The following is a 21,205-nucleotide window of genomic DNA, read 5'->3' as shown; positions in this document are numbered from 1 at the left end:
AGAATGAGGGGAAATAGATGAGGGTTCAAGAAAAAAGGAATGCCAGGAGTCAAAGTCAGTGAGAAAGGAAGAAAGGGACTTATCAGGGGTGTCGATAAATGACTGCTACTCGGAGAGGTAGAGGAGTGAATAGGCAGATGGAGTGGACTTCGAAGGAAGAAAAGCAGCGAGACTGAGGTGGAAGAGGTTGCAGTCTACAAGAGGGCGAGCGTAGTAGCCAGACACCACCTCCGTGCTTAACTTGGTGAAGCGTGTAGGAGAAAAGGTATTCTCCATGACACACTCAGCTTTCCATGGGCCTGATTTAATAAGACTTTGCTCCTTTCCATGTCTACAGGAAAAATAGCATAGAAGGCAATTATCAAAGGAAGTTAGGCCCTTTTAAAAACGGACAAGTTTTGAGTGCCTAAACTTAGGTACCTGGGACACAATAGTCAAATGATTTATGTTCCTACCTTTGAGAGTTCTGCTCCTAACTTGGCTGCTTTGACAACTTACTAGGCAAGAGTTCCTGCTTTATTATTCTCTCCAAACCATGACTACTGATAAGACATCAGATAATTGAAAGCTTCTATCATTTAGCATGCATCAATCTCTCATGTACAAACACTTAGATTGTGAGCCTACTAGGAACAGAGAAGTACCTGCATATAAAATATATAAGTAAACCACTTTGATTGCACCACAGAAAGACGGGATATCACATCTATAACCCTTTATCCTTTGACCCCTTATTGTCATGCGGGACACCTCTCACCTGAGTAAATATAATTAAAAGTATTCTCATTTTGACCAAATTTTCAAATTTATACTTGGTGACATCTTTAGACAGCAATATTGGATTAGCAACAGAGAGGCAAACCAGGTATGCCATGGGGGCAAGCGAAAGTGACATTTCTGTCCATCATAATTATCCCCTACCAGTGGTGTAGCCAGACAGCCAATTTTGGGTGGGCCTAAGCACAAGGTAGGTGGGCACAACATTGTCTCTGGCCTGTCCTACCTCAGCATCATGCAACTCAATATAAATACTTTAGCTAATTAGGACCCCCAAGTTCCGTCAGCAAAGACTTCCTACGAAGGTGGCCAAAACTCCATTTACAAAGTTTGGCAGGCAGCAGCAACATCCCTGAACTACTGATGCCAGTATCCCATGCATGCTTAGTTGCTGGTGACTCAAGGATGCTGCCACTGACTGCAGAGCTTGGTAGAAGGGAGTTCTGGCCACCTTTGGAGAAGGTCTTCAGTTGATAATGCTTGGAGATCTCCACCAGCTACAGCAAGGGTCAGGGCTGGTGTTAGACATGCTAGGGCTCTTTCCAATCCCCTCTCCTCCCTGCCTCCCCTCCAATCTCCCCGTCTGTCATTACTATTATTATTATTTATTGCATTTGTATCCCACATTTTCCCACCTATTTGCAGGCTCAATGTGGCTTACAGACTTTTGTTATCACACCAACAGATCCTCACCAAATACAGAACCAAGGGATCACAAAAATTGAACTGCGAAGCATGTACTGCAACACTGGAGAAATAAAAACAGAAATGCATTTCCTTTACTACTGAACACAATACAAAGACATGCTTGGTGTTTCTTTTTGTTTTCTGGACTCCGTTGTGTACTTTGGACCCTCTCTGTGTTGTTTTGTGTCATTTCCCAAAACTAACATTATTTGAGAAAGCCTACAACTTACAACTTTGCAGGTCTATCCCTCCTGGGATTCACTGATCTTTGCGAGTCTCTGTCTAGTGTATTATAGCTATTACTTCACATCATTATTTGTATCATATTTTAAGTTCTAACAACTATTTATATTTTTGTTATTAAATGGCATTCCTTAGACATGATTTTATCTGTTTTGATTTTATATAGTAAACCGCTTTGTTATTAATTTAAGGAAGAGTGGTATATCGAGGACAATAATAAACCATAAACCATATTTCATTTAATACATTCAAAATAAAATGCTTTTTTTTAACCTTTGTTGTCTGGACATTTTAATTTTCCATCATATTGGTTCCAGTTTCTCTTTCTGCTTTCCTGTCTCTTCTGCTAATTCTTCAAGCGGCTGCTAATTCTTCTCCTCTTGCCTGCGCTTATACCTACCTCTGACATATCCATTTTTCCTTTTCAGCTCATTCTTCTCTTTTTCTTTACTGCCTCTCTGTTCACTCAAATTTCACCCTTCTCACCCTTTTACTTTCCAGCTACCTATCAAATTCCATCTCCTTCTCTCATGCACTAGCTCTCCCATTCTTCACCTTGCTCCTTCCCCAGCATTCTATTCCCTTTTGTCTTTAATCTACTCCCCATTACCATATTTCTACCCCCTGTAATCTCTATCCTTCTTCTTATTCATTTCCTTGCCACCTTCTGCCCCCCCCCGGCACCACCATTCTTAGCATCTTATTCTTTCCATCCTTCTAGCCAAGCACCTGCTCTCTTTTTCTCTCCTCCCAATCCTTGTAGCCCGAAATCTCCCTGTCCTTTCTACTCTCCTCTCCCTAGCATCTTCCCATCCCTTCTCTTTTCCCACCTACCCCTCCCATTGGTCCAGCATTTCTCCCTCTCTCTTCCCTCCTTCCCATTGTCCAGCACCTCTCCTTCATTCCCTTCTGCCCTGGATCTAACATCTCCCTCTTTCTCCCTTCTCCTTCCTATGCACCTCTCTCTTCCTCTCCTCCATCATCTCCCTTCTGTCACCTTACTGCCAAGCCATGTCCAGTATCTCAATGCCCCCCTCCCCCATGTGAGCAAGAATATCCACTTTCTTTCCCCCTCCCCGATCCAGTATTGCACCTCTTCTCCCCCCACTCAGTCACTGCTGCTTCCTGTGATGTCCAGCAGCGGCAATAAAACAAGTGAAGCCATGGGACCTTCTATCTCACATGCACTGCTGAAGGCTCTGCCAGTCCTGATCCCACCCGCTATGAAGTCACTTGTGATTTTTAAGGGACAGGGCCAGGACCAGAAGAGCCTTTAGAAGCTTATGCAAGGTAGAAGGTCCAGTGGCTTCACTTTACTTTGCCACCCCTTTCTACCCCATAGCAGCACCTACGGTTATACTTTACTCCCTCTTCCAATCATTAACATACTGTTGTCTTCAGAACCATGATCTCACTGGCTTTTATACACTCAACCTACCATTTTGCTGTCTCACAGCTAAAAGCCACTCACTCCTTGTACAGGCAGGCCAGCACATTAAACACAGTGGTATCCCTGAAAGAACAATTTGTACGGCTGAACAATCCAATCATGCACATAGGAAGATGTTTTCCTGTACATTCTGTAAGTACTTCAGCCACTGCCCCCTCCTCCCCCCCCCCCCCCCCCCCACACACACAAATGCTCTTTAATCTGGATGCCAGTGCTGGATACAAAAAGGCAAATACTTCAGCGCTCTGGCTGTGCCCTGCAGGGAGTTCTTAGAATCAGCTGGCCCCAGGGCACACAGGATGTCTTGTAATAAAGCCCTCACTCAGGTCTCCCTGAAAACAAGCTTGCTTTCTCTGCACTTAGAACCTGTAATCCAGCCTTATAATTGAAAGTAAACAGCAGCAGATGGAAAAGAAAACAAACAAAATCCCCACCCCAGACAGGCAAATTAAGGAAGGAGGAACAAAACTGGGCAGTGAAATAACAGTAAAATTGCAGGCAGGAAAGTGTTCTGGAAATGATTAAGCAAAGCACGGAAAGACATAATGGCGCTCATTTTCAAAGCATGTAGGACTTAAAAGTTAACTTTGTAAGTCAATATGTGCTTTGAAAATCAGCCTCTACATGTATTCCAGCCAAGCTCTATCATAACAAGGTGAAAGGGAAATATGAAAGCATTCTTCCTCTAAACCTTTTCTCTCTCTCTTGGTCCAGGTCCCTAATCCCCATAACATCAACAAACTCCTTCATCAGCAACAGGAAGAAAATCTAAAGGATGGCTGAAGGAACAGAAAAGAGAGACTGCGCCATAATTCTACTAACCTATAAATGTATTCACTCTGCTGCTCCCCAGTATCTCTCCACACTCGTCCTTCCCTACACCCCTTCCCGTGCACTCCGCTCCATGGATAAATCCTTCTTATCTGTTCCCTTCTCCACTACTGCCAACTCCAGACTTCACGCCTTCTGTCTCGCTGCACCCTACACCTGGAATAAACTTCCTGAGTCCCTACATCTTGCCCCATCCTTGGCCACCTTTAAATCTAGACTGAAAGCCCACCTCTTTAACATTGCTTTTGACTCGTAACCACTTGTAACCACTCGCCTCCACCTACCCTCCTCTCTTCCTTCTCGTCCACATTAATTGATTTGATTTGCTTACTTTATTTTATTTTTTGTCTATTAGATTGTAAGCTCTTTGAGCAGGGACTGTCTTTCTTCTATGTTTGTGCAGCGCTGCGTATGCCTTGTAGCGCTATAGAAATGCTAAATAGTAGTAGTAGTAGTAGTAGTAGTAGTAATTCCTGTATCAAAGCAGAGTGCGTAGACTCCAGAAAAAAAGGATGGCAAGGTGAATAAGGTAAAAGGCATTCATATAGCACAGGATGTATAAACAGCGCACAAGCGGTAAACATTTATAGGACAAGGGCTCATGATATTTCATGATATTCACCCTCTGTTTAAAAAACACAAAACCCACCTCACTTGTAGGGGGGGGGGGAGGGGGATATTCAAAAGAGTTTAACTAGGCAGGAAAGGGTCCTGCCTGGTTAAACCCTGCTGAGAAAGCTGGCACCTGATATTTAGCAGTACTTAACTACGAAATATCAGGTGCCAACGGCACTGTGTATGTGCTGTCGTCATGCTGGCCTCCCCCTGCCACACATGCTCAGTTTTTGCACAAGTGCTAAAGCTGTGTATGCATGAGGGGTCAGGGGGAGGCCAGCATGACGACAGCACAGGCTTGCTGGCCTCCCACTTAGTCACCTCTCCCCTCTGCAGTCGGTTCAAAACTCTGCTGCCTGTCTCGTCTTCCGCCAGGGTCGCTTTACTCATACTACCCCTCTCCTCAAGACCCTTCACTGGCTCCCTATCCGTTTTCGCATCCTGTTCAAACTTCTTCTACTAACCTATAAATGTACTCACTCTGCTGCTCCCCAGTATCTCTCCACACTCGTCCTTCCCTACACCCCATCCCGTGCACTCCGCTCCATGGATAAATCCTTCTTATCTGTTCCCTTCTCCACTACTGCCAACTCCAGACTTCGCGCCTTCTGTCTCGCTGCACCCTACACCTGGAATAAACTTCCTGAGCCCCTACGTCTTGCCCCATCCTTGGCCACCTTTAAATCTAGACTGAAAGCCCACCTCTTTAACATTGCTTTTGACTCGTAACCACTCGCCTCCACCTACCCTCCTCTCTTCCTTCCCGTTCACATTAATTGATTTGCTTACTTTATTTATTTTTTTTGTCTATTAGATTGTAAGCTCTTTGAGCAGGGACTGTCTTTCTTCTATGTTTGTGCAGCGCTGCGTACGCCTTGTAGCGCTATAGAAATGCTAAATAGTAGTAGTAGTTAGTTCAATGGCAGTGTGTGTACAGTGCCGCTCGCTGGAGCAAGAAGCTGAAGGAGCTGTTCTCGCCTCCAGAGCACCTCTGCAGCTGGTGGGGCTTGGGGATCCCCACCAGCTCAGGTACTTAATACTGTTTTGTTGCGCCAAGGGGGAAGGGGGGGGGGGAATGTAGAGACCACATGTACCCACCCAGTTTGCCCAGTGGCCCACCCAAAATTTGAGGTCTGCCTACGCCTGTGATCAGTGCTGCTGAATATAATTATTAATTGAAAAACTGTGGCGGGCATTTAAATTAAGACACTGATGCCAATGGCCCTTTGACAACTTCCAGTTTTTGTTGATTCTCATGATATCCTCCATCTCTTCAAGTCTGGGTTCTGTCCGAGGCATGGAACAGAAACATTGCTGCTCGCAGAAGGTTAGAGACAGGGAATATGTATGTATTAGTGTTCCTTGATATTTGGTTAGGTGCTGTTACATTTATCATGGTTTACTATGCTAACTGGTGTTTTTCAGGGATCTGCACTATTGGCGACTGTTAAATACTTCTAAAGGTCCCATTTGCAGATTGTTTTCTGGATGAGGACTAAGTTACCAATTCTGTATGGATGATTTACAACTACAGCCACTATTGAGGTGGCTTTTCCTTTAGTTTAAATCACGTATCAAAGCTGTGAAACGATGGATGTTTGACTATAAACTTGCTTTGAAGATTGTTCTGCTCCAGGCTCAGGCTCAGGCTCAGGCTCATCCCTTCCCCTCCTCTTCCCTGCAGGCTGCCTTAAGCACAGCACCTCTGCTGCTTTTGATCTGAAGCCTGAAAAAAAGAAGAGTCACGTGCGTTCCAGGCTGCTCCCCCAGAAATGAAGCCTTGTAACTATGTATTTATTAACACCATCGACTCCCTACTACCCACAGAATCCAACACAAGACCCAATTCTTTATTAGAAGGATCCAACACAGGCCATGTTTCGGCGACTCTTCTGCATCAGGGGTCGCATAAATTTACAGAGTTGTCTTAAATAGATAACCCTGCTATCATAAAAAAAGACATGCTGCAAATACAATCCTGGTGGTAAAATGTACGCTTCAAAACGTGTGAAGATCTAAGTCCGGTGGACGCTGAAAACACCCAGTTATAGAATTGCCCCTTAGATGAAAATTGTATAGTTTAATAGTTTACTTTGGCGGTTTCTTTGTTAGCGTTTTCAGCATCTACCGGATTTAAATCTTCACATGTTTCGAAGCGTACATTTTACCACTGGGATTGTATTTGCAGCGTGACTTTTTATAACTAAGCCCCGCTAGTGACAGTTTTGCTATCTATTTAAGACAACTCTGCAAACTTATGTGACCCCAAGTCCTGTGTCGGGTCCTTCTAATAAAGAATTGGGTCTTTTTCCATTGTCCTGCTCCTGAAGGTCTCTGTGCTTTTCACTCTTCTGGATTGGTGTACTTTGGATCCTCTCTTTTTCTCCTGTCCCATACAACATTCCAGACCATTCTTTACATCAAAAAGTCACATTCTTACCAATCTACAGGCATCTGATGACAGGGCACCTAGTTTAAGATGGCAAAAATGCACCTATTTCAAGCCCATTTTATAAAGGTGCCAACTTTTCTTTATAAAGTAATAGCGTAAGTGGCTGAAAACCTGCTTTAATTTAAGGCATGATCACTTACACCAGCCCTAAGGGTGATGCAATGAACGTGACTGCATTTTGCAGGAACACACATAAAATCACAGTATTTTCACAGTGCTTGTGCTGCACTCAACCTTAACTTATGTGCACACCCATGGTAAAAGGTCATGGATTTGATATACCACCTTTCCCAGAGCGGCTATGTCTAAATTGGGGTTTCCTCCACTTCAGGAAGGTGAAAGCCTGGCTCTTATGAGGCCAAATTCTATATCTCGCAATGAAAAAAAAATCGGTGTGGATGGAAAATGCACCTATGTGTATCCTATAAACCGCACCTAAGACGCGGTTTATAGAATATGCGTAATGCCTTCCAGGCAACTAAAATTTAGGCGCAGCCATTTACACCAATGAAAAGTTGGTGTACTACTACTACTACTATTTAGCATTTCTATAGCGCTACAAGGCATACGCAGCGCTGCACAAACATAGAAGAAAGACAGTCCCTGCTCAGAGAGCTTACAATCTAATAGACAAAAAATAAATAAAGTAAGCAAATCAAATCAATTAATGTGAACGGGAAGGAAGAGAGGAGGGTAGGTGGAGGCGAGTGGTTACGAGTCAAAAGCAATGTTAAAGAGGTGGGCTTTCAGTTTAGATTTAAAGGTGGCCAAGGATGGGGCAACACGTAGGGGCTCAGGAAGTTTATTCCAGGCGTAGGGTGCAGCGAGACAGAAGGCGCGAAGTCTGGAGTTGGCAGTAGTGGAGAAGGGAACAGATAAGAAGGATTTATCCATGGAGCGGAGTGCACGGGAAGGGGTGTAGGGAAGGACGAGTGTGGAGAGATACTGGGGAGCAGCAGAGTGAATACATTTATAGGTTAGTAGAAGAAGTTTGAACAGGATGCGAAAACGGATAGGGAGCCAGTGAAGGGTCTTGAGGAGAGAGGTAGTATGAGTAAAGCGACCCTGGCGGAAGATGAGACAGGCAGCAGAGTTTTGAACCGACTGGAGAGGGGAGAGGTGACTAAGTGGGAGGCCAGCAAGAAGCAGATTGCAGTAGTCTAAACGAGAGGTGACAAGGGTGTGGATGAGGGTTTTGGTAGAGTGCTCGGAAAGAAAGGGACGGATTTTACGGATGTTGTAAAGAAAGAAACGACAGGTCTTGGCGGTCTGCTGGATATGAGCAGAGAAGGAGAGAGAAGAGTCAAAGATGACCCCAAGGTTTCGAGCTGAGGAGACAGGGAGAATGAGAGAGCCATCAACAGAAATAGAAAACGGGGGGAGTGGGGAGGTGGGTTTGGGGGGGAAAATGAGAAGCTCGGTTTTGGTCATATTTAATTTCAGGTGGCGTTGAGACATCCAGGCAGCAATGTCAGACAAGCACGCTGAAACTTTGGTTTGGATGCAAGGTGAGATATCAGGGGTAGAAAGGTAGATTTGGGAGTCATCAGCATAGAGATGGTAGGAAAAGCCATGGGATGAGATTAATGAACCAAGGGAAGAAGTGTAGATAGAAAAGAGGAGGGGACCAAGAACAGAACCCTGAGGTACGCTGACAGGCAGAGGGATAGAAGTAGAAGAGGATCCACCAGAGTGAACACTAAAGGTGCGGAGGGAGAGGTAGGAAGAGAACCATGAAAGGACAGAGCCCTGGAATCCAAGTGAGGACAGGGTATCGAGAAGTATGCTGTGATCGACAGTGTCAAAAGCAGCGGAAAGATCAAGAAGAATGAGGATGGAATATTGACCTCTGGATTTAGCCAGTAATAGGTCTTTGGAGACTTTAGTAAGCGCAGTTTCGGTTGAGTGGAGAGGGCGAAAACCAGATTGTAATGGGTCAAGAATAGCATGTGAGGAGAGAAAATCAAGGCAGCGGCGGTGAACAGCACGCTCAAGTAATTTGGAGAGAAAAGGAAGGAGGGAGATGGGTCGGTAATTAGAGGGACAAGTAGGGTTAAGTGAAGGCTTCTTAAGGAGAGGTGTGACCACAGCATGTTTAAAGGCAGCAGGGACAGTTGCAGTGGAAAGTGAGAGGTTGAGAATGTGACAGATAAAAGGAATAAGAGTAGGAGAGAAGGCATTAAGAAGGTGGGTGGGAATGGGATCAGAGGAACAGGTGGTACATTTTGAGGAAGAAAGGAGAAGTGTAGTTTCCTCAATAGTAACTTCAGGAAAGGAGGAAAGGGAATGAGGGGAAGGAGAGAGAGGGGAACGGACTAGTGGAGGGAGAGCTGGTGAGGTAGAGAAAGCAAGGTTTATCTTTTGAACCTTGTTGTGAAAGAATTCAGCAAGGGTCTGAGGAGATAATGAAGGGGGAGTTGGGGGAGGGGGCACCTTGAGGAGAGAGTTCAATGTGGTGAAGAGAAGTCGAGGATTAGAGCCAAGAGAGTTGGTCAGTTGGATATAATAATCCTGTTTGGCACGTAAAAGAGCAGATTGGAAGGAGGTCAGCATGAACTTAAAGTGTAAGAAATCAGCAAGGGCCCGAGATTTCCGCCAGAGGCGTTCGGCGGAGCGGGTACAGGAACGTAGGTAGCGGATATTAGAAGTCAGCCAAGGTTGGGGTTTTGTACGCCTTACAGGGCGGGTCATCAAAGGTGCAAGAGTGTCTAAGGCAGAGGATAGAGTATTGTTGTAAGAAGAAACAGCCTCGTTGACAGACGTGGATGGTGCCACAGTAGAGAGGAGGTTTGAAACATGGGAGGATAGAGATGAAGGGTCAATATCGTGAAGATTCCTAGATAAATTAGATAGGATAGGACGGGACTGGGAGGGAGGAGATTTAAGTGTGAAAGTTATAAGATGGTGATCAGAGGAGGGATGATCAGAGGCAAGGAAACTAGAAGGTGAACAGTTGGAGGAGAAGTTGAGATCAAGACAGTGACCATTTTGATGAGTGGGGGAGGTGGAGCATAGTTGGAGATTAAAGGACGACGTTAAAGCAAGTAACTTGGAAATATAAGAGTTGGAAGGATCAATAGCAGGAATATTAAAGTCACCAAGGATGAGAGAGGGGGAGGAAGGATCATGGAAGAAGAAGGCAAGCCAGGCGTCAAAGTCACTGAGAAAGGATGAAAGGGACTTATCAGGGGGACGATAAATGACCGCCATTCGAAGAGGCAGAGGAGAGAAAAGGCGGATAGAGTGGACTTCAAAGGATGAAAAACAGTGAGATTGAGGTGGAAGAAGGGGTTGAAATCTGGAGGAGGGAGAGAGAAGTAGTCCAACACCGCCCCCACGGCCAGCAGGGCGAGGAGTATGTGAACATAGATAACCGCCATGGCACAGGGCTGCGACTGAAGCAGAGTCATCAGGGCACAGCCAGGTTTCTGTTATGGCGAGCAGATGGAGGTGACGCGAGATAAAGAGGTCCTGGATATAGGGGAGTTTGTTACAGATAGAGCGGGCATTCCATAGGGCGCAAGAGAAGGGCAGAGAAGAGGAGGGGAGTAGAGGAATAGAGATGAGGTTAGAGAGGTCACGGTGAGATCTGTAGAGTTTGGATAATAGTTGGTGAGGAGGGCCAGGATTGGGATTGATGTCACCAGCTGAGAGTAAGAGGAGGAGTAAAAGAGAGCGGAGGAGAGTAGGAGAGGTGTGGCCACGAAGGCGTCGAAGGCGAGAGGTATTTAGGTGGAATGGGGAAGGCAAAATGGAGGGAAGAAAGAGACGGAGATTAAAAGCCAAGAGGGAGGAAGAGGGTAGGAGAGAAGGTGAGGTAATGAAGTCAATGGATGGGAAGTGAGTTCCTGTAGCGGAGAGAGGTAGGGGGTGAGGGAAAAGATTAGGAAGGGACAGAGCTAGGAAGAGAATGTGAATAGGGGCCATAAACGATTAAGGTACTTTAGCAACTGGAAAAAGATTAGATATAAAGAGAAAAATGCCCCGGCGCGCGGCACCTAGAGCGGAGGCCCTGAGTGGATCGGGGTGGACCTGGGTGTCACCCCGGAGAAGGCTGTAAGGATATGCAGATGAGCTGCAAGTCCTCCACAGCACCTGAAAGGCAGCCGGTGGTAGAGGTGGGCACCTCTCAGCTGAGGAAAGGCTTACCAGGGGTTAGGCCGAAGCCAGCATTCCTCCCCCTGAGGGTCGCCTGATCCTAGCCAAAAAGCACCTGGAAACTCTGTGCACTTGGAGAGAAGGCCCTGGGAAGATCGGGGTGGAACTGGAGTCACCCCGGATACAGCTGTGAGGAAATGCAGAAGGGCTGCAAGTCCTCCACAGCACCTGGTGGGAGCGCTGGGCACCTAGAGCGGAGGCCCTGAGTGGATCGGGGTGGACCTGGGTGTCACCCCGGAGAAGGCTATAAGGATATGCAGATGAGCTGCAAGTCCTCCACAGCACCTGAAAGGCAGCCGGTGGTAGAGGTGGGCACCTCTCAGCTGAGGAAAGGCTTACCAGGGGTTAGGCCGAAGCCAGCATTCCTCCCCCTGAGGGTCGCCCACACCTAACTTTAGGCACAGACCGGATTATTCGATAATACTGCATGTAAATTTTAAGAACGCCCATGACCTGTCCATGCTCCTCCCATGGCCACCATGGTAGAATTTATGTGGACTACTTCAAAGAATACATTTAGTGAGTAGTGTTAGCTTAAATTCTAATTAGTGCCAATAGTTGCTTGTTAACATCCAATTATCGACACTGATTGGCTTATCAATTGGGTTGTGCAGTGAAATCAGAATACACCCAGATTTGCGCATGCAACTCTAGTAGCACTATATAGAATTTGCAGGATGGTGACTGACTACACACTCATTCTGCACCTGGACTAGTTTAATCACACACTTCCTTATGTCTTGTTGTAACTGTACAAAGAACTTGCCTTGAGTGTAGCCACCCATCTATTTATTCCAACTGACTCCGGGACAAGATGGCACCATCTATAATATCTGCACTTGGCTCCTCGGCTACTCAGTAAGCTGTTTTGTAGAAAAGCATTAGCACCATATCCATATTATTTGAATGTCCTAATGTGTGCTTATTAGATGTTTCATTAGTATTATGCTGAAATTAGATCTGTTATTTGAATGCAGTGTTGTTAAATATGTATATTTTTTATATTGTTTCATGGAGTATAATTATTAGGTTTCAATTTGCTGTTTTCAAATGTACCTCATTTAGGGGGTCTTGTACTAAAATTTAGCTTGAGTTATCTGCACCAGGGTCCATTTTATTCCTATGGGTCCTGCTGCAGACAACTCGAGCTAAGTTTTAGTAAAAGACCCCCTTTACTACTACTACTACTTAACATTTCTAGAGCGCTACAAGGGTTACGCAACGCTGTACAGTTTAACAACGAAGGACAGTCCCTGCTCAAAGGAGCTTACAATCTAAAGAATGAAATGTCAAGTTGGGGCAGTCTATATTTCCTGAATAGAGGTATAATGGTTAGGAGCCAAAGGCGACATTGAAGAGGTGGGCTTTGAGCAAGGATTTAAAGATGGGCAGGGAGGGGGCCTGGCGTATGGGCTCAGGGAATTTATTCCAAGCAAGGGGTGAGGCGAGGCACCCCTTACATTTGGTCAGTTTTAATACTGTTATGCTGTTAACAGAATTGTATGTTTTATGTTAAAATGTACTTGCTGTACAGTGCCTTGGGTAAATCTCTTCATAAAAGTGGTTAATAAATACCAATAAGTAAATACATTTCTGTGGTACAACCAAAGCAGTTTACATTTATTATATGCAGGTACTTTTCTCTGCCCTTAGTGAGTTCACAATCTGATTTATCCAAACTTAACTTCTGCCTTTCAAAAGTCTCTACCTGGCCTTGCAATCACCATCTCAGAAATGTGAAGCTATTCACTTCCCCAGTCCATGCTCTTCCACCCCCTTCTTGATCAGTGTTCCTTAGCATTTCAAGAGACAGTCAAAATCCTTGGAGTACTTTTTGATAGCCAGCTCACTTTCAAAACTCAGATCAATGCCACTGTTAAAAGCTTCATTTTTTTTTGCTTTATCGTATACGTGCCATTCGCTCCCTCTCTTCACTCTCATCTATCTGTTCCCTTCTCCTGTCACTCATAATTACTCTTGACTACTGTAACTCAATGTATGCAGGTTTACCGCTTCAATCTTTGAAACAACTTTAATTAGTTCAATCCACAGCAGTCTGCCTTCTCCATCATGGGAAGCCTTTTCGCTATATCACTCATCTGTTTTATCAAGAACACTGGTTGCCCCTTTTCAGCATGAATCCAATTTAAACTGTTAATCCTGGTATTCAAATCCCACCTCCCTACTATCCCAGAATATGACTCCCACCTCCTTACACCCTCACACCCTCTCGTTCACTCTGTTCTACAAATGTTGGTCTGCTTCAACTTCCCCTCCCTCCGTCATCAGACTTGAATCTACATGTGCCTCAGCTACAGTTATGCTGGTCCTAGGTTTTGGAATACCTTGCCATCCCACCTTTGCTCAGAATCCTTGTACATCAAATTCAAGCCCTCTTTGAAAACTCACCTCTTTTCTCTAGCTTATCCTGCTCACCACTAAATTTCACTCTGCCTCTTCTAGCAACATCTTACTGTCTTTTATTGTAAACTGCTCTGAAGCCATATTTTGGCAAATAGCAAGCTCCGTAAAATAAATAAAATAAAATATGAGCAACAATGCGCAGACTTATGTGTTTTATAAGCGGTCATTTATGCATGTACATTGCCACTTACACACGCAAATGAACTACTACTACTACTACTATTTAGCATTTCTATAGTGCTACAAGGCATACGCAGCGCTGCACAAACATAGAAGAAAGACAGTCCCTGCTCAAAGAGCTTATAATCTAATAGACAAAAAACAAATAAAGTAAGCAAATCAAATCAATTAATGTGAACGGGAAGGAAGAGAGGAGGGTAGGTGGAGGCGAGTGGTTACAAGTGGTTACGAGTCAAAAGCAATGTTAAAGAGGTGGGCTTTCAGTCTAGATTTAAGGTGGCCAAGGATGGGGCAAGACGTAGGGGCTCAGGAAGTTTATTCCAGGCGTAGGGTGCAGCGAGACAGAAGGCGCGAAGTCTGGAGTTGGCAGTAGTGGAGAAGGGAACAGATAAGAAGGATTTATCCATGGAGCGGAGTGCACGGGAAGGGGTGTAGGGAAGGACGAGTGTGGAGAGATACTGGGGAGCAGCAGAGTGAATACATTTATAGGTTAGTAGAAGAAGTTTGAACAGGATGCGAAAACGGATAGGGAGCCAGTGAAGGGTCTTGAGGAGAGGGGTAGTATGAGTAAAGCGACCCTGGCGGAAGATGAGACGGGCAGCAGAGTTTTGAACCGACTGGAGAGGGGAGAGGTGACTAAGTGGGAGGCCAGCAAGAAGCAGATTGCAGTAGTCTAAACGAGAGGTGACAAGGGTGTGGATGAGGGTTTTGGTAGAGTGCTCGGAAAGAAAGGGGCGGATTTTACGGATGTTGTAAAGAAAGAAACGACAGGTCTTGGCGGTCTGCTGGATATGAGCAGAGAAGGAGAGAGAAGAGTCAAAGATGACCCCAAGGTTTCGAGCTGAGGAGACAGGGAGAATGAGAGAGCCATCAACAGAAATAGAAAACGGGGGGAGCGGGGAGGTGGGTTTGGGGGGGAAAATGAGAAGCTCGGTTTTGGTCATATTTAATTTCAGGTGGTGTTGAGACATCCAGGCAGCAATGTCAGACAAGCACGCTGAAACTTTGGTTTGGATGCAAGGTGAGATATCAGGGGTAGAAAGGTAGATTTGGGAGTCATCAGCATAGAGATGGTAGGAAAAGCCATGGGATGAGATTAATGAACCAAGGGAAGAAGTGTAGATAGAAAAGAGGAGGGGACCAAGAACAGAACCCTGAGGTACGCTGACAGGCAGAGGGATAGAAGTAGAAGAGGATCCACCAGAGTGAACACTAAAGGTGCGGAGGGAGAGGTAGGAAGAGAACCAGGAAAGGACAGAGCTCTGGAATCCAAGTGAGGACAGGGTATCAAGAAGTATGCTGTGATCGACAGTGTCAAAAGCAGCGGAAAGATCAAGAAGAATGAGGATGGAATATTGACCTCTGGATTTAGCCAGTAATAGGTCATTGGAGACTTTAGTAAGCGCAGTTTCGGTTGAGTGGAGAGGGCGAAAACCAGATTGTAGTCTGTTAAGCCTTCCTTGAGCAACAGACCACTTAATGGCTGCATCAAAAAATATATTAAACAATAAAGGTGACAGACAGACCCTGCAGACCTCTATATAACTCTCATGTAACCAACACTGATCCATTAGTACTAATCATCATCATACAATGATCTTAACTATTGTAGTATTATTCCTCCCAGACTCAATAGATGACACCTAACAGATGGCAAGGTAGACCAAATCAAAACACTGAAGCTATATCCAATAGCACTAATGTCACTCATTCCCTCTAATCCATACAAGGCTGAAAGGGGTAAAATAGTGTGCATGCTATAAAGTCTCCTGTATATTATTACCTCAATTTGAGAAGTGGTGAACACATTATTAAGGAGAAGAAAAGAAACCAAAGATTTTCTCAGTAAAGGAATGTGAAGAGCTGAACACCAAATGTCCAGTCTTCTGGTGGGTGCAGGAAGCATGGCCAACCAACTCTACTACAGTTTATCTCTTGACTAGGACTTCTTCAAAATCCCACCTAGAAAACATCCAAGCTATTCTGATTATTCATGTCCTCCAAAATACGTAAGATCTACATAGTAACAATTCACTTAGAAAGTTTTGCTAGATTGGAGAATCAGTCAATAAGGGGACAATGATTTAAGGGCACAAATGTGATAGCAGAGACCTTCCTGTAGTAACAATTCTCAAAAGCCTCCGCACCCCATCAGGATCCCTTCCATAACCATGTTAAGGCTGGATGCAGACCACATTATATTGATTTCACTGTGCATCCAATATCTTCTCGAAGGCAAAAGACAATTGGGGTGAAGTTCTCAAATTTCTGTGAGTTACTAACTAGGATCATATCTTTACTTGGGGCTCACTGTCTTGAAACTAAGGAACATTGTAACACTGGCCTTAAGATATTCTCAAACTCAATCTTACCACTATACAACCTAGTAAACGCATTACAATCTGGAATAACACTGTTACAACATATTCCTAGCACCTTTACCCAATAATTTGTGAGCAAAATGAAAACAGGATTTTAGGATTACCATCAGTTCCCTTAATGGCCTTCACAAAATACAAAGTTTGGCCTTAAAAAGTGCTTTCTAATATTGATTAAGCCATACTTTGCCAGTTTCTCTCTTTTAGCACCGTCAAATGTCTCACATTCCATCAAAATGTCTAACTGACCTCCTCGACTTTCAAAAACATCCAAGAACCATAAGGATGTGGATGCAACTTGTACCACAGCTTTAACGGGAGCAACCTCCTCTAGTACTTTAAAGGTTTTGGCATACCATGAATTCACCAGGGATTTGACAGGTATCACTGATTCGATCCACCAGTGCAGCACAGAAACCTTCAGTCTTAATCTTACCAAATTTTTTACAGTCTTGGCTATACCCATCTGATTTTTTGTATCCCATCCACAATAAAAGACAATACTGAATGACCTAAGCATTACAATTCTCGACCACTGAGAACTGTTCCTGTCTCAAATACCAAATCTAAAATATAACCTGAGGAATGTGTAAGAGTATCAATGAATTGTGTTAAATCTATAGCAACCACATTCAGAAAATCTGCTAGAAAACACAATTTAACACAACTACATTGCTATGTTGTATTTTCAATTGTTTTTTTTTTGTGTCTCATCTGATGGTGCCAAGTTTTGTAGGTATCAGAAGTTCTTTTTCTACTCTCCTCTTTCCTTCTACTGGACAGAAACATAACACCAAAGAAGTGTGAATTATATCCCATCCTGTCCCAAGCTAAGAACAGTCTGGTTACAAGTAATAAGAGAAATACTCATTAAAGATTACTGAAAAACCATTGCCACCAATGGGCTCTCAGTCACCTAATATTCCAAAGGCACATTTATGAAACTTTGATTCAAGTGCAAAGATTATTGCAGATTTAGTAATGATTTATGTCCACTTGATTACACACTTCCTCAAAAAGTAAAAGTCCAAAGCAAGCTACATTTAGGTGTTTTTTTTTTTTTTTTTTACTAAGCCACAGTAGCGTTTTTAGCTCACTGTAGAAATCAGCTGGCGGTAAAAGCCAAGATGCCCATTATATTCCTATGGGTGTCTCGGCATTTATTGCCAGCTGATTTCTACTGCAAGCTAAAAATGCTACCGCGGCTTAGTAAAAGACCCCCTTAATATACTCCAGCAAAAAAAAAAAAAAAACTCCACCAACAAAAAAAACATCCTTCCCCTTTCACTATTTCTCCATCCTTTCTCAATCTATTCACTACTCTTGGCCCAAAACCATTCTGCAATCTGTCTCTCTGGGCTGCTATTCTTATAGCTCCACTGTAGATATCCTGAAAACCTGACTGGCTGGGGTGCCTCCAGGACCAGGTTTGGGAACCACTGTGCTAGATTGTTATTCACCCCCCACCCTTTGGCACTCTCACCATTTCCCTGTGTCATCCCTTTGCAAATTTGTCTCCTTTCTTAGGCACAGTGAGATTTTCTTTGGGTTGTGGTTTTTGTTCCCTTCTTACTCCTCCCTTGTGGTTCTGATTTTCCCCACTGCATTCCCTAAGAAAAGCAAGACTACAACTTCCTGCATTCAGTGGGGTAAACCCAGGGACTGGATCAACCCTGCCGGTTGAATCTGGATCCAGTTGGCAACCTTAGAACAAACACATAATCACTTAATTATAGTGCCAATCCTGAGAACTTCAACTTATGCTAAATTCTACCCCTTTTTGTGTCTGTTACCTAGGACGTAATTACTCCGAAAAGCATTCTGCTACCTTTCTTCCAGACCTGAGGATGCAAGGCTGAGTTGTTGATATAAATCAGATCCAGCTCCCCTATAGAAACAGAACAGAGCAGGCAGGGTAAATCAGTTCTGGCTCCCCTATAAAACAGGAGCAGAAATGGAATAGTTTCTGGCCCCCCAGGCCCCAGCCAAAGCAAAACAGAGTCAAAAGTGTTGGGGTTGATTACCCTAAGATAAGAATAAGCCATATGGCCTTCATTTTTGCATGATTCCTTAACACAGTGGTTTTTGTTAATTTTTAAGTCTGGGACGATTTAAGTTAAAACTGCCAAAAGAGAGCAGATGATTATATTCCCATGTGGGGACACAACAGTGACCAATATGTGCCGACATCCATCCTCATCAATCTGTGTCGCTTACAAATGCCCCTTTTACCTAGGCCTATGCAAACAGTCTCTCTTCTTCCCTTAGCCCCCACCCGCAATCAGGTCCAGCATCTCCTTTTCACTCTCCTGCCCCCTTCTATCAGAACTACCATCTCACCTTTACCTCCTTCTCCACCCCCCCTCCCCCAGGCCAGCATCTCATTCCATCTCCCTTTTCCCCCATCCCTATCAGGTCCTGCGTCTTTCCTTCTCCCTTCCCTTCTCCTCCTTTCGCATCAGACACCAGCATTTTTTCTTCTTTCTCCCAGTACCCCCACTTTACCTCCCTCTCTTCTGGCAATGACTCAGACCCATCTGTAAAGGCACTGCCAGCTTTCAAAATGGCAGCACCTGACTCCTAGTATTGCTTTATTTAGCAGACAGACTCTTAGCACTGTACAAGAATACACTAAGAGGGGTCAGGCAAGTGCTACCATTTTGAAAGATGATGCTGCTGAAGGCAGGAACAATTAGGCATTGCTCCTGGCTTTAGAAACAGGTGGGGGTTGGGAGATCAGAGGAATATCCAGTTGACAGAGGTTGAGGGAATGTTTGAAGGAGAATTATATGTGTATTGAGATGATGTCTGGGGCAGCTGGGAGATTATCTGGAGGAGTTGGGGGTTGAAGAGCACTGCCCTAGAGGTCTGCGGGGGCCATAATTAACTCACGGGCTTTGCATTGAAGATGAAGTGGGAATAGCCAAGGTCAAAGGGACACGGTGTGACCAAACATCAGCCCCTCTTACTGGCTACATTGCTGCTTATCGCACTGGCTTCTCAGGTCCTACTGTTCCTGCTGGAGTAGAGGGAACAGATAAGAATGAGTGAATGAGGAGATCAGAGGGAGAGGAAGGTGAATGAAGGTAAAAGAAAAAGCAAGAGAGTGAGATGTGGTTGGGTAAATGTAAGTGAGGTGGCAGGATCTGAGTGAAACGATCAGAGGCACTTGGCACAAGGTGAGAGGATCACAGGGAGATGGAAAAACAGCGAGTGACTGAATTAGATGGGCTATGGGATATGAATGTGAGAGTCGGTGAAATGGGGCCATGTTGTGAGTGAGGGGATCGGACTGGACAGAGAGGAGATCAGAGGTGCTGCGAGTCATGAGGGAATCGGAGAGGGTATGAGGAGGCTGGATGCTTGAATTCTAGTTCTCCTCCCCCACTACCACCACCCAAGGTGGCTGAGAAGATTGGGCCATCAGAACCAGTCTGCCCATCCCTCCATGACAGATCAGACATAGCTTATTCAAGCTTGAAGAGGAGACCTGTGCTTTTCTAGTCATGGAGAAGAAAGTTGCTGGAGGGGGTCAACTTTTGGAAAGTGGGGAATAATAATCAGACTGGGAAGGGCGGATGACTGGGGTGAGAAAGAGGAGTAAAGGAGTGTGTGTGTCACAGTTCCAATTCCTTTTTGCATACAAAATTAAGCTGTGGGTAGAGATATCCTCTAAGAGCACACTGGGGACTAGTTATCTAGGGCGTGTTCAACCAGCTACAAAAAGCAGATACAGACTCATATACACAAAGCAGAACCTCTAACTGTGAATCACAGGACGTTATGTGTTGCTTGCTTCACTTCACAAGATCACAGGCTAAATCCTGCTCAGCCTAAATATAACTGGCAGCACCATCAGCACAGTCCAAGTAGTTACTGCATTTTAATGCCCAGAAAGCATCTCTTTTATGCCCAAGAAGCAATAACAAAGAGATGATTTCTGCCACAGCTGTACCTACAGCTTGAATTGGATCTACTAGATGTGCTTTGAAGGAAGCAAGAGTGTGACGAATGATCTCTTTGTAGCGAACATATCTCCCACAAGTACGTTTAGCTATAAATCTGGGGCACGAATATGCTGAAAAGTAAATAAACCGTGACTTCCTCATGATGTCCGTTAACAACATCACATTCTACAACTGTGTTAGCTTTTGATATAGTCTCTTTGCTCTGCCAGCTCCTGGAAAAAGGAGAAATACAGGACAGCATGGTATTAAGACTCCCAGCTCTCGTAGTTAGTATGCTGTTGGAAAAGTTCCAAAAAAAAGGAACGTTTACTTTTTACTTGCCTTCAAGTGTTTGATTTATAATCCCCTGAGTGCCTTACTGAATATGACCTAAATCATGCAAGTGTAAAAATGCCATATTCCCTATTTCAGGGCATTTTGTTTTTTTCTTGCATGGAAGCATACTTTCAAATCAAGCATTTTGCCTTGTGTGATCAATTAAAATACACTGCGAGAAAAAGATAAAACTTTGAAATCCAAGTCCAGTTAATACCATATATTACAACCATGCAGCAGTGTGCATGCAGTGGGGATTTGCTGTCAATTTAAACCAGGGAAATCTTTCATTTTGTGTCATCTTCCATCCAAAATGACACAAAATAAATGAAAGAAGTCATTTTATTTCTGTTATTTTTATACGCATTTAGCGGTTAGTTAAAAAAAATCAAATTAAAAAAAAATCACAGAAACAAAGCTGTTTTTTTTCCTCATGAAATACACACGCATTTTCAATGAAATGCAGTTTTTGTAATGATCCAGGTAGTTACATCTGGGAAAAAAAATTGCTTTGTGCTCTGCAATACTGAACCCCCCCACACACACACTTATCAGTAACATGAGAATTGCATGACCAATATGTATACATTCTAAAATCTGGTTGCTTTGTTTTGGCAAAGAACAAGCTAAAATGCTAAGATTGCAAACAGATTTTCCACAGTTCGAGATGATTGGATGGTGCAATTGATGGAAGAGGAAGCACAGGATTGGCAAACTGATGAATAGA

General features: G+C 44.2%; 1 protein-coding gene across 1 annotated transcript in view; it reads right to left on the bottom strand.

Annotated features, from left to right (window-relative positions):
* The window catches only part of KCTD15 (potassium channel tetramerization domain containing 15), a 134,283-nt gene that overhangs the window by 5,980 nt on the left and 107,098 nt on the right, over positions 1-21,205 (bottom strand). The gene's annotated exons all lie outside the window — the stretch shown is intronic.

Source organism: Microcaecilia unicolor, chromosome 5 (genome assembly GCF_901765095.1).
Source record: "Microcaecilia unicolor chromosome 5, aMicUni1.1, whole genome shotgun sequence".
NCBI classification, from domain to species: domain Eukaryota; kingdom Metazoa; phylum Chordata; class Amphibia; order Gymnophiona; family Siphonopidae; genus Microcaecilia; species Microcaecilia unicolor.
Note: the sequence above shows the minus strand (reverse complement) of the source record. Positions and strands in the feature narration are given on the sequence as shown.